The following is a 14705-nucleotide window of genomic DNA, read 5'->3' as shown; positions in this document are numbered from 1 at the left end:
GTTCCCAATTCTTTCAAACATTTGCTTTTACCAAATTGTTGTCTTTGTATAAATTTTTCTTCTGTCTCTTTTCACTTCACTTAGCATCAGATCACATAAATCTTCCCAGGTTTCTCTAAAACCATCTCCCTTATCATTTCTTATAGGACAATCTTATTTCACCACATTCACATACCACAACTTATTTCATTTCCTAATCAATAGCATGCCCTGAGATGCTTATTCTTTGCTACCACAAGTGCTATAATTTTTTTAGTGTATTCTTAATTTGTTTTTCTTGAAACTAATCCCTTTCTTAATCTAATCTATCCATACTCCTCCCCTCCACCTTCTCCCTTTTCCCTTCAATTTCCCAATATTCCTGTGAAAGAATAATATGTTATAATTCAAGTAAGAATGAGGTCCAAGTGTAAGCCAATCCTCCTCACACCCTCCTCTTTGTTTGTATAATTTTTTCCTAATCTTTCTTAACCTCCTCCCCTCCATCCAATGTATTCCTCTTCCTCACTTTCTAATTTTTTTTTCTTACAATCATCAAAATACAACAGAACCACTCTCAGGCCTTGTCTAATTAGACCCCTTCTACAACCTCTGATAATTATGGGGTTGAGAGGGGAAATATCTTCCTGTATTTGATAATAGCTCTATATCCATTTCTTTCTGGAATTTTATATTTCAAGTTTTCCACCCTTTTATAGTGGTGGCTGCTAAATCATCCGTGATCCAGACTGTGGCTCCTCAGTACTTGAATTCTTTCTTTCTGGCTGCCTTCAAATTTTTTCCTTTGACCTGGTTGCTCTGTGCTTTCACAATTATATTCCTGGGAGTTTTCATTTTGCAGTTTCTTTCAAGAGGTGACTGGTATATTCTTTCTCTTTCGATATTGTCCTCTGGTTCTTAGAGATTTGGGCAATTTTAAATTTTCTTAAAATAGAATGTTTAAGCTCTTTTTATTGGTTATGGCATTCAAATAGTCCGTTGATTCTCAAATCTTTCCTCAATCTGTTTTCCAGTTCACTTGTTTTTGTTATGAGATACCTTACATTTTCTTCCATTTTTCTATCCTTTCACTATTTTAATATTTCTTCTTGCAATGTGTGGACATTGATTTCTATTTGGTCCATTTGAATTTTCAGAGAGTTAGTTGCTTGAGCCAGATTTTATACCTCTTGTGCCAAACTATTAATTCACTTTTCAATTGTTTCCCCCTTAGCTCTCATTTTTTTTCATTTTTTCCTCAAGCAATAGCATTTCATTTATATTATAAGAAGTCTCTTTTTTAACTCTTGCTTCATCTCTTCCAGGAATTCCAGTTGAATTTTTACCCAAGATGTGTTTTTCTCTGAGGCCTTGCTGGTAGATATTTTGGAATTATTATCTTTTTCTGGGCTTGTGTCTTGAGCTTTCCTGCCACCATAATAACTCTTTATGGTAGAATTTCTTTTTTTGTTTGCTCATTCTCCCAGCCTACTTCCTGCCTTTTGCCTTAATGTTAGGGCTATGACATTAGGAATGGGCTCTGCTACAATTCTAGAGGGAAGATCTGGACTTCTAAACAGTCATATTGCTGCTTTCTTGGGAGTGATGAGTATTGTATTATTTCAGAATCTCAGGAATAGGCTGCAAAGGCCTTGAAGCTTTCAGTGTTCCAAGAGTAATCTGATCCAGAGCAAAGTCTGAGACACCCCTGGTAGAGCTCTACAAGTTCCTGATCTGAGTTTAGGTCTGAGCACCTGGACTCAGCCCCTACCAGCTTTTTAGAAAGCTCTCTTTGTTCAAAGCAACAGAATCACAGTTTCTCTTTTGGTCTGGTATTCCTGCCTTGATAATTTCTCTTTAGAATGGGGGTCTGCTGATTGCTTCTGAAATTTCTCTTTTCTCAGTATACCACCCAGAGCTTCACTACCCAGGAATGCCACCTCCACTCCACGTGAATCTCCTTCTCTGTCCATCTTGGATCTATGATCTGGAACTGGGTAGTGAGCAACAAAGCTGACAATTTGTACCTGTCACCCTCAAAGTTCCCCAGTATGGGCCTGGGGATACCTGGGTATGAGTCTTGGACCTCTTCTTGCCCTCATGCACAGCCTCTTGCTGGGCAATGGAGTGTTCCATGAAGCATCCTTCTGACCATACCCAGTCACCAGTGTCCACAGACTTTACTTTTTGTCTCAGTATACTGAGTTGGGCTGGACAAGTGACAAACTGATTTTTAAAAAAATTTCCTCATCAGCATTTGATCTGGTGCATTTTTGACATCTTTTTGAGGACTTGTGTAGAGGAGAGCTTGGCTATATTGCTTCCTACCATTTTGCCATCTTATCTCCTCCCTTTAACCCACTCATTTTACAAATGAGGAAACTGAGGCCCAGAGAGATTACATGACTTGCCCAAGGTGACACAGGTATCAGAGGTAGAATTAGAACCCAGAACCTTTTACTCTTTCCACCAGACTACACTTCACTGCCCTTTTAAGAGGACTATATTTCATTATCTCTCACTATTACCCATCTGACTCTGATTGGATTATGGCTTTCAAAAAAAGTACAGCTGGTTGAAAGGCAGAAGAGTCATAGTCTTTCTGAGCCAAGGTACAAAGAACTGAAGTCAGTAGCCATTAAAATATCTACACTAAAAGAAGATACTAAAAAAGATGATTATTTTATGGAAGAGAATCTTTCCTTTTCTTGTAGAAGATTTTCTCCAACTAATTTGATTTTAAAGAAGAAATAAAGATTTGTGACATTTTTATAAGTAAGTAACATTGGTAGTGCAGCATTTTGTACTATGTTCAGGTTAAATATATTTGTTTTATTGTAGAAAGAACAAGCAGGTGATGTTCTTAAATTATTTGTGCAGAGGAACAAGAGCATTGGCTTTGGTGGTCAGAAGACCTGAGTTCCATTCCTGGACTACCTGTGTGACCTTGGACAGGTCACCTAACCTATATGGCTTTCAGTTTCTTCATCTTCAAAATGAAAGCATTAGAACAGATGATCTCCAATGTCTCTTTCAGCTTTAAATCTTTCTTCCTATGACTTTATACCACAGACTCAAGGCAAGATTTCTAGCTTTAGTATGGTCTTTTGACAAATAACTTTCTAGCATTCCCCCTATATTCTATTCCCTCTCCACTGTAGAACCATGTTTTATAAATTTTAAGCTTCAAAGTTATTGATTCTCTGTGTTGGTATTTTCTTTCAGAATCTAAACCTTTGTAATGAAGTATGTCTTTGAAGTATCCTATATCTATCTGGCATTCAGTTAAACTCTATTGATTCTATTAAAGTTTGATTTGAGTTTTTCATAGCAGGATAGGTTTGCACTGAATCATCTACATCACTTGCCCAATTCCCTTCATGATCAGATATATGAATTTTCAGACAAAACTTCACTAAAGAAAACCACATTGCTGATCTTATTTATCTTCATAATCTCCCTATAAGAGGATATATGAGGGATGGATATTTCCTTTTTCTCTGAGAGGAAACTGAGGCATAGAAACGTTATGAGATTTGTCCCAAACCACAAGGCTTTATGTTAGCAGTTCCCAAAATGGAATGCAATTTCCCCAAAGCCCAGGCCCCAATCCTGTCTTCTAGAACTACTAGGTTTTGCCTCTTTCCTCCACTATTTTTATAGATGGTAGCTGACCATGCAATCCTTCATGGGCAATGAACACTTGGCAATTGACAACTGAGTGGGTTGTTTACTGTTGGGCCAGAAACAAAATCAGCCCCAGAACCAAAATGTAGTTCTCAGAAATGTAAGTGGGGATTTTTCTTCTACTTCTCTCTAAGCTATTAACACTATTTGGCTGCTTAGGGGAGCCCAAGAGAGAACTGTTGTGTACTTTGGCCCCAAGAACATAACTGTCATGAAATAATAACAGCAATAACAACCAGAGTATTCCCCAGTCGCTGATTGATACACCTGCATCTATAGCCTTCTGCTAGCCCCAGTAGCCTTTTCAGTAAATATAAATTCTAGCAAAGTTTTGTGAGTGACTTTGACTATACCTAGGACAGCACTTTTAAGAGAGTACAGCTATAGCTCTGGCCACCTGCTAGAGTTTTCAGAGATAATGCCAGATTCTTATAAATAACACAATGGTTAGAGCTACATACATCAAGTCTTCATGTTGCATTATTTATTAATGTGTTGCTGTGCTAGATAATACACCATTCTACATATGTTAATGAGAATCAGTTGAATCCAGATCAGATAGGCCTTCCTTATGTGAGGGTAGGACCTGGGCCATCTTTAGGCACCCAACACCCCAGGAAAAATCATACTTGTACCTTCCTCAAACCCTACCTTCTGTCCAATCACCCCAACCTCTGTCAACCTTTTAATATAGGCAGAATTAGGTGAAAATGAACATCAGGAACAGCCTTGAAGGGGAAATTATAATAATGACTCATTTACATAGCTCTTTAAGGTTCTAAGAGTGCTTTCCCTATAACAACCCTGCAAATGAGGTAGTGCCATTGTTATTGTTCCCATTTTATTAATGAGGAAAATGTGGATCAGAGATGGCATAGGATTTAGGAGGACTTCAGAGATAATCAGGTAATGTCTTCCATCTTTATTTCTGCTTCTGAGGATTCAGCTTCTTCCAAACCTAGCTCGGGATGGTCTTCTATAATTCAATATTTGCAGAAATGATTTCTTTATCTCCTTAGTCATTAATCTTCTTTCGAACTTAAAGTTATCTTGTTTTTATTTGTTTGAGTACAAGTTTTGTGCTCATTTTACAGTTGAGGAAGGTGAGACTGAGAGATTTTAATGATGCACTCAAGGTCAAACTGTTAATTGTCTGAAGTAGGATTCAAATTCAAATCTTCATGACTCCAAATCTGTCACTCTAGCTAACTGCAGAAGAAGGGTCTCAAAAGAGATGGGTATGAAAGAGCATAATTTATTGTTTAATAAACCAGTGCTTAATGATTAAAACTTCTTACCAGTTTAAATTTTGTAAAACATTCATCACAATTATGCGAGTCAGGTAGTATAAGCATTATGTCCATTTTATAGATGAGGAAACTGAGGCTCAAGAAGCTAAATTATTTATCCAAAGCCATGTATCCACGTTTGAACTCAAATCTAGGTCTCCTAAATCTTAGTCAATGGTCTTTGCAGAAGACAACAGAGGAAGAAAACTTTAATTAGCAGATATGCCATGTTCCAAAAATTCTTACTGTCTTTTAAAAAGTCAAAAGAAAAAGAAAAGGAGGATACATGAAGGAGAGGCAAAGAATTACTAGATTTCATAAAGCTCCAGAAATTTTCTTTTCTTCTTCAGGGTTTGATGTTCTTTTCCACTAAGTATTTTAAATTTGGAGGTTCTATTTAATTTCCCCCCTAGGATAAACTCATTTATCAGTTGTCATTGTTATGAGGATTCAGAGGAAAAGAATGTCTCTCAGTGCTGTACAAACAGTATTATATCCAACACCCAGTTTCAAATAGCAGACTGCTACAAAGATCTTCCATAGTTTCTTTTGATTTTTTACTGACAGGTTTTTCCATACAAATTTAGTTGTTTTTTTTTTATAGTAAGAAACTCTCTTTTTTCCTACAAAAGTAAACTGAGAAAGTAAGATATGCTATAATAGGGGATGAGGTAGAAGTTACTTAAATAAAATCCATAGAAAAAGGTCCTCACTGATCATTTGCAAAGGACAGGGCATTCACCATCTCAAAATGTCCCTCTCCCACTTAGCAAGATAAAAGTATGAGAAGAATTAGAGCTTTGTGTGAAATTCTTGAAACTTAAAAAGGAAGAAAATGAATAAACCCTTTCCATAATGGAGGTTCCTTTAATCAAGTTTAACTTGCAGCTTTGCAAGTCAAATGTACATTCTTAAACATTGCCTACCTCAGTCAAAAGATCATGAGTCTAGAGCTGGAATGGACCTGAAAGGCCAATCAATCCAACTTCTTTTACCGAGGTGGAAAGTAAAAAGAAGAAGAACAACAACAACAACCACAACAACAACAATGAGGAGGAGGAGGAGAAGGGGGAGGAAGAAGAACAAGAATATGAAAAAGAAAGAAGAGGACGAAGAAAAGGAGAAGAAAAATGAAAAAGAAAGGAAGGAAAAAAAGAAAAAAGGAGAGAAGACTATCACAATATCAAGGAAAAATAACATCTCAAGGATAAATGTTTCTGTCAGTGGAACTCCAGAATCCCTAAATTCTAGAGTCAAAGTGGGATTAGCAACCCTCTGGTTCAAGCGATTCTCTCTTTTTTAAATAATATTTTATTTTCCCAATTACATGTAAAATTAACTTTAAATATTCATTTTTTTAAAACTTGATTTCCAAATTCTCTCTCTCCCTCCTTCACCACCCCCATCCCTGAGACAGTGAGCAATTTGATATAGGTCATATATGTGCATTCAGGCAAAATATATTTCCATATTAGTCATGTGAAAGAAAACACAGACAAAAAAAAAACTCCACAAGAAAAGTGAAAAATAGAAAAATAGTATACTTAGATCTGCATCCAGACTGCATTAGTTCATTCTCTGGATGTGGATAGCATTTTTCATCATGAGTCCTTTGGAATAGTCTTGGATAATTGCATTGCTGAGAATAGCTGTCATTCACAGTTGATCATTGTATAATACTGCTGTTACTGTGTACAACATTCTCCTGGTTCTGCTTACTTCATTTTGCATCAGTTCATGGAAGTCTTCCAATCATTTGCCACAACTTATTCAACCATTCCCCAATTGATGAGCATCCCTTCAGTTTCAAATTCTTTGCCACCACAAAAAAGTTGTTGTAAATATTGTTGTACAAATACCACAAACACAAAAGTATTTGTACCATACTTTTTAAAAATCTTTTTGGGATACATACCTAGTAGTGGTTTTACTGGATCAAAAGATATCATAGTTTTATAACCTTTTGGGCATAGTTCCAAATTGTTTTCCAGAATGTTTGAAGTAGTTCACTACTCCACCAACAGTGCATTAGTGTCCCAATTTTCCCACATCCCCTCCAATATTCATCATTTTCCTTTTCTGTAATATTAAGCAATCTGATAGGTTTGGGGTGGTACCTCAGAGTTGTTTTAATCTGAATTTGTCTATCAGTAGTGATTTAGAGCATTTTTATATGACTGTAGATAGCTTTGATTTCTTTGTCTGAAAACTGCCTGTTTATATTTCTTGATCGTTTTTTTAACTGGGAATGATTTGTATTTTTATAATTTTGACTTAGTTCTCTATATATTTGAGAAATGAAGACTTTATCAGAGACACTTGCTATTAAAAAAAACAACTTTTCCCCAGTTTTCTGCTTTCCTTCTTATCTTGATGGCATTGATTTGTTTTGTGCAAAATCTTTTTGATATAACGTAATCAAAATTATCCAATTTACATCTCATAGTGCTCTCTGCCTCTTGTTTGGTCTTAAATTCTTTTCTTCTCCAAAGATCCTACAGGTAATTATTCCTTGCTCTCCTAATTTGGTTACAATATCAGCCTTTATGTCTAAATTATGTACCCATGTTTACCTTATCTTGGTATACAGTGTAAGATTCTGGTCTATATGTAATTTTTGCCATACTGTTTTCCCAGTAGTTTTGTCAAATAGTTTTTGTCCCCAAAGCCTAGGTCTTTGGGTTTATCAAACACTAGATTACTGTGGTCATTTATTATTGTGTATTATGTACCTAAGTTATTCCGCTCTCCATTATTCTATTTCTTAGACAGTACCAGATTGTTTTGATGGTTACTACTTTATAATACAGTTTGAGGTCTGGTATGACTAGGCCACCTTCCTTCACATTTTTTTCCATTAATTACATTGATATTCTTGAACTTTTGTTCTTCCAAATGAATTTTATTATTTTTTCTACTTCTACAAAATATTTTTTGGTTGTTTGATTAGTGAGGCACTAAAAAAAATTAGTTTAGGTAGAATTGTCATTTTTATTATACTGGCTCAGCCTACCCATGAGCAAATGATACTTTTATCATTGTTCAGATGTGTATTTATTTGTGTGAAAAAGTGTTTTATAATTGTGTTCATATAGTTCCTGGGTATGTCTTTGCAGATAGACTCCCAGGTATTTTATATTGTCTACAGTTTTTTTAAATGGAATTTCTCTTTCTGTCACTTGTTGCTGGACTTTACTGGTACTGTACAGAAATGCTAATGATTTATGTTAGTTTATTTCATTCCTACAACTCTGCTAATGTTTATTATTTCAACTAGCTTTTCATTGATTTTCTAGGCTTCTCTAAATATATGATCATATTATTTGCAAAGAATGATAGTTTTGTTTCCTCATTGCCTCTTCTTATTCCTTCAATTTCTTTTTCTTCTCTTGTTGCTAAAGGTTACATTTCTAGTACAAGGTAGAATAATGGTAGTAGTTCTAATGGGCAACCTTGCTTCATCCCAATCTTATTGGGAAGGCTCTTAGCTTAACCCCCTTACAGATAGTGCTTACTGATGGATTTAGATAGATACTACTTGTCATTTTAAGGAAAACTCCATTTATTCCTATGTTTTCTGGTGTTTGTAATAGGAATGGATGCTGTGTTTTGTCAAAAACTCTGTATCTACTGAAAAAAAAATCATATGATTTCTGTTGGTTTTGTTATTGATTTGGTCATTTATGGTAATAGTTTTCCTAATATTGAATCAGCCCTGCATTACTGGTATAAATCCCAGTGTATGATCTTTGTGGTGTTGTTTTTGCTAATTTTTCTAGCCTATTTCATGACTTTTATCTTTATATGAAAGTTGGACTCAGGTCCTGGAGTAAAGGAAGCACTGTCCAAATTTCTTGAACTGGTGAGTCAGGGACTCACTGCTGGCCTACACTGGGTCACTGGGCCTTGCTGCTGGCCTGTAAGAAGGCTTTGGACCTCACAGCTGGCTTATTGGTGTGTGGCCTTTTTCTGGCTTGCCCTAATGCCATCTATGCTATATTACACTCATCTTTTGACAGAGTGAGACAGACCTTTCTTGTCAACCTTCTGAGTTATCTTGGGCTGAAAATTTGTTTCATTGCTTCCTTTTGTTGGATCTGTTGCTCTAGAATTCCTTTTGAAGGGTTATTTTCCAGTTCTTTTTTTTTTTTTAAACAGTATTTCATTTTTTCCCCAATTACATGTAAAGATAGTTTTCAACATTCACTTTTAATAGAATTTTGAGTTTCAATTTTTTCTTCCTCCTTCACCTCCCCCCTCTCAAAGACATCAAGCAATCTGATATAGGTTATACATGCGTAATCATGCAAACATATTTCCACATTAGTCATCTTGTGAAATAAGAAACAGAACAAAAGGGGAAAGCCACGAAAAAGAAAAAAGAAAAAAAGTCAAAACAGTACACTTTGATCTTCATTCAGAATCCATAGTTCTTCCTCTGGATGTGGATAATATTTTCCATGAGTTTTTTTGAATTGTCTTGGATCATTGCTTTGCTGAGAAGAGCCAAGTCAATCATAGTTGATTAGTGCACAGTGTAACTGTTACTGTGTACAATGCTCTCTTGGCTTTGCTCACTTCACTCAGCATCAGTTCATGTAAGTCTTTCCAGGTTTCTCTGAAATCCACCTCATCATTTCTTATAGCACAACAGTATTCCATTACTTTCATATACCACAACTTATTCAGCCATTCCCCAGTTGATGGGCATCCCCTCAATTTCCAATTTTTTGCCACCATATAAAGAGCTGCTATAAATACTTTTATACATGTGAGTCCTTTTCCCTTTTTTAATGATCTCTTTGAGATACAGACCTAGTAGTGCTATTGCTAGATCAAAGAGTATATACAGTTTTAGAGCCCTTTGGGCATAGTTCTAAAATGGTCTCCAGAATGGTTGGATCAGTTCACAACTCCACCAACAATGCATTAGTGTCCCAATTTTCCCACATCATTTCCAAAATTTATCATTTTTACTTTTCTGTCATATTGGCTAATTGAATAATTGTGAGGTGGTACCTCAGAGTTGTTTCAATTTGCATTTTTCTAATCAATTGTGATCTAGAGAATTTTTTCATCTGAATATAAATAGCTTTAATTTCTTCATCTGAAATCTGGCTGTTCATATCCTTTGACCATTTATCAATTGGGGAATGACTTGTATTCTTACAAATTTAACTCAATTTTCTAATACAATTTCTAGTACAATATTAAATAATGATGATGATAGTGGCCATCCTTGTTTCACTCCTACTCTTATTGGGAATGTTTTTTAGCTTATCCCCATTACAGATAATGCATGCTGATGGTTTTCAACAGATGCTACTTATCATTTTAAGGAAAACTTCATTGATTCCTATGCTCTCTAGTGTTTTTAATAGGAGTGAGTGCTGTTTTCTTTCAAAAGCTTTTTCTTCATCTACTGATCATATGATTTATGTTAATTTTGTTATTGATATGATCAGCTATGCTAATAGTTCTCTTAATGTTGAACCAACCCTGCATTCCTGGTATAAATCCATCTAGTCATAATGTATCATTCTGGTGGTGTAATCTTTTTGCTAATATTTTATTTAAAATTTTTGTATAAATATTGATTAGGGAAATTGGTCTATACTTTTCTTTCTCTGTTTCAGATCTTCATGGTTTAGGAATCGACACCATATTTATGTCATAAAAGGAATCTGGTAGGACTCTACCTATTTTTACAAATAGTTTATATAGTATTGGAATTAATGATTCTTTAAGTGTTCGGTAGAATTCACTTTTAAATCCACTTGGCGCTGGAGATTTTTTCTTAGTCAGTTCATTGAGGCTTGTTCCATTTCTTTTCTAAAATGGGGTTATTTATTTTATTTCCTCTTCTGTTAATGTGGGAAATTTATATTTTTGTAAATATTTATCCATTTCACTTAGATTGTCAGATTTATTGGTTTATAGTTAGGCAACATAGCTCCTAATTTTTACTTTTATTTCCTCTTCATTGGTAGTGAATTTACCCTTCTCATTTGTGATAGTTGTCATTTGGTTTTCTTCTTTATTTTTTTAATCAAATTAACCAAAGGTTTATCTATTTTATGTTTTTCCATAAAACTAGCTCTTAGTTTTATTTATTAGCTTAATGGTTTCCTTGCTTTCAATTTTATTAATTTCTCCTTTGATTTTCAGAATTCTAATCTGATGTTTAATTGGAGATTTTTAATTTGCTCACTTTCTAGCTTTTTAAATTGCATTCCCAATTCATTGATCTGCTTTTTCTCTATTTTATTCATGTAAGCATTTAGAGACATAAAATTTCACCTAAGAACCGTTTTGGTTGTATCCCATAAATTTTGATATGTTATCTCATTATTGTCATTCTCTTGGATGAAATTATTGATTATTTCTTTTTTTTTTTTACAATCTCCAAAATAATTTTTATTGTCTGGATTCTGTACTTTAGTTTTCCTTTGGTACCCTGGAGTCGATCAGTACACCGGGCAGTGATGAAACTAACCATTTGTCAAGCTGGGGCGTCTCTTCGAATGGTGAATGGTCTTCCAATATGCTAGTGATTACCTCCTCTGAAGGGATGTTCCACGGGATTCATGGCCACAAGCCAGATTCGAGGCCAGCAGTTTTTCTTGGCCTTGTATTTGTGGTAGGCATGACCTGCCTTAAGGATGGGCTTATCATTACGACCTTCTCCAGCAACAACACCAACCACACCTCCTTTTAAAGAGGAGATCACTTTCTTAGAACCCGAACGTAGCTTCACCTGTATTTTCTTGGTTTCAGGATTGTGGGAAATCACTGTGGTATAGTTTCCAGATGCACAGGCAAGCTTGCCCCAATCACCAGGGTTTCTTCAAGACAGCACACTATGGTCCCTTCAGGCATAGTGCCAACTGGGAGGACATTGCCAATGTTGAGCTGAGCTTTCTTACCACAGTAAACAAACTGGCCAGTATGGATGCCTTCAGCAGCAATGAACAACTCTGTCTTCTTTTTAAATTGGTAAGGAAAGTTTACCTTTCCAGGTAAACTGGAAAGCTACTTTTGCAAGAGGAGCCCCTCGACCTGAATCATGGATTATGTCCTTTACGATACCTTTAATGTAGCCATGCCTCTTGGCGAAGTCAACAGCCCGGAGCTTGGCAACCCCTTTCCTGTGCTTCACATGAGCATGGAAGATGGAGCCCATGCCCTTCCTCTGACCACGGATCACTCGGCCCTTCTCACGCGGTCAGGCTCAGCACTTGCTAGAAAGAGCAATAATTTCTATGATTTGTTGTTTGACCCACTGATTCTTAAGGATTAGATTATTAAGTTTCCAATTAATTTTAGTCTATATTTCCATGGCCCTTTATTTTTTTTTGTTTTTTTTTTATTTTTAATTTCCAACATTCACTTCCACAAGATGTTGAGTTCCAAATTTTCTCCCCATCTCATCTCTCCCCCCACCCCAAGATGGCATGCATTCTGTATACTCCTTCCCCTAATCTGCCCTCCCTTCTATCTCTGCCCACTCTTCTCTCATCCCCTTCCCCTTCTATTTTTCAGTTGGGCAGGATAGATTTCTATACCCCATTTCCTGTATTTCTTATTTCCCAGTTGCATGTGAAAACAATTTTTAACATGTGTTTTTAAAATTTTGGGTTACAAATTTTCTCCCATCCTCCCTCCCTACCCACTCTCATTGAAAAAGGCAAGAAACTCATGGGGAGCCAAGATGGTGGAGGGAAAGCAGTGACTTGTTTGAGTTCTCCCCCCAAACCCTTCCAAATACCTATAAAAAATGGCTCCAAACAAATTCTAAAGCAGCAGAACCCACAAAAAGACAGAGTGAAACAAGTTTCCAGCCAAAGACAGCCTGGATGGTTGGTCAGAAAGGTATATTGTGCCAATCAGGGAGAGGAGCACAGTGCAGTGTGGGCACGCAGGCCACAGTGACCCTGGAGCATGCTTCAGAGTGCTGAATTGCAGGCAGCTGTGGTGGTTTCCAGACTTCTCAACCCCTGAACACCAAAGACAACTTTGAAGGTCAGTGAGAAAATTCTGTGACTGCGGTGAGAGAAGGAGCTAGGTCTCATCCACCCCCTGGGTCGAGGCTGTTTCCTGAGCTTCTGGCCCACAGACTGAGGGGGGATTGAGTGGCTGATCAGAGAGAGATTTCAGGGATCTCTTTGCCACTGCTCAGGCAGGAATCTCTTGCTTTGCCTGTGCTTGGATCTGGGTCACAGTTCTGAGGGGCGGTCCTGGGGTGAGGAGGAGTGCTGGTGTGGTGAAGCTTGTTATGGCAGTGGAGAGAAAACACCTCACCCCTTATCATAGCACCTTGGAAGAAGTGAAAATTGTCAGGTCACTAGAAGTAGCTCTGAAAAAAAGCTGTACAAACCCCAGAGGCTTAGGACAGTACATTCTCCACATTGGAAACAGACTTTTACCTTAACAAAGAGTTTAAAACTCAAGTAATTGGCCAGGATCATGAGTAAGCAGTGCAAAAAGAGTCAGACTATATTATCTTACTTTGGTGACAAAGAAGATCAAAACATACAACCAGAAGAAGACAAAGAAGCCAAAGCTCCTATATCCAAAGCCTCCAAGAAAAATACGAATCAGTCCCAGGCTTTGGAAGAGCTCAAAAGGGATTTTGAGAAGCAAGTAAGAGAAGTAGAGGAAAAACTGACAGTTTTGCAAGAAAATCATGAAAAGCAAGTCAACAGCTTGCTAAAGTCGACCATCCCCCAAAAAATACTGAAGAAAATAACACCTTAAAAAATAGCCTAACCCAGATGGCAAAAGAGGTCCAAAAAGCCAATGAGGAGAAGAATGCCCTAAAAAGCAAAATTGGACAAATGGAAAACGAAGTCCAAAAGATTACTGAAGAAAATACTTCCTTAAAAATTAGAATAGGGCAATTGGAAGTTAGTGACTTTATCAGAAATCAAGACACTGTAAAATAAATCCAAAAGAATGAAAAATTAGAAAACAATGTGAAATATCTCATTGGAAAAACAACTGACCTGGAAAATAGATCCAGAAGAGAGAATTTAAAAATTATTAGACTATCTGAAAGCCATGATCAAAAAAAGAGCCTAGACATCATCTTTCAAGAAATTATCAAGGAAAACTGTCCAATATTTTAGAACCATAGGGCAAAATAGAAATTGAAAGAATCCACTGATCACCACCTGAAGGAGATCCCCAAAGGAAAACTTCTAGGAATACTGTAGCCAAACTCCAGAGTTCCCAGGGCAAGGAGAAAATGTTACAAGCAGCCAGAAAGAAACAATTCAAGTATTGTAGAAACACAATCAGGATAACACAAGATTTAGCTGCTTCTACCTTAAGGGACCGCAGGGCACGGAACATAATATTACAGAGGGCAAAGGAGATAGGATTACAACCAAGAATCACCTACCCAGCAAAACTGAGTATAATCTTGCAGAAGAAAAAATGGTCATTCAGTGAAATAGAGGACTTTCAAGCATTCTTGATGAAAAGACCAGAACTGAATAGAAAATTTGATTTTCAAATACAAGACTGAAGTGGAACATGAAGAGGTAAACAGGAAAGAGAAAATCATAAGAGACTTATTGTGGTTGAACTGCTTACATTCCTGCATGGAAAGATGATATTTGTAACTCATGAGACCTTTGTCAGTATTAGGGTAGTTGGAGGGGAAAAAATTATATGTACATATATAGAGATAAAAATAGATAGATAGATAGATAGATAGATAGATAGATAGATAGATAGATAGATAGA

The 14705-nt window shown here is 36.4% G+C and overlaps 2 pseudogenes; both read right to left on the bottom strand.

The window, feature by feature from the left end:
• The window catches only part of LOC114053996, a 75676-nt pseudogene extending 64222 nt beyond the window's left edge, over positions 1–11454 (bottom strand).
• A 3-nt stretch (positions 11455–11457) lies between these two features.
• The window catches only part of LOC114053994, an 11280-nt pseudogene continuing 8032 nt past the window's right edge, over positions 11458–14705 (bottom strand).

The sequence above is a fragment of the Vombatus ursinus genome, unplaced genomic scaffold (genome assembly GCF_900497805.2).
Source record: "Vombatus ursinus unplaced genomic scaffold, bare-nosed wombat genome assembly UNPS02014812.1, whole genome shotgun sequence".
In the NCBI taxonomy this organism is placed as follows: domain Eukaryota; kingdom Metazoa; phylum Chordata; class Mammalia; order Diprotodontia; family Vombatidae; genus Vombatus; species Vombatus ursinus.
The sequence above is the reverse complement of the archived record's forward strand: the minus strand, read 5'-3'. Positions and strand labels throughout refer to the sequence as shown.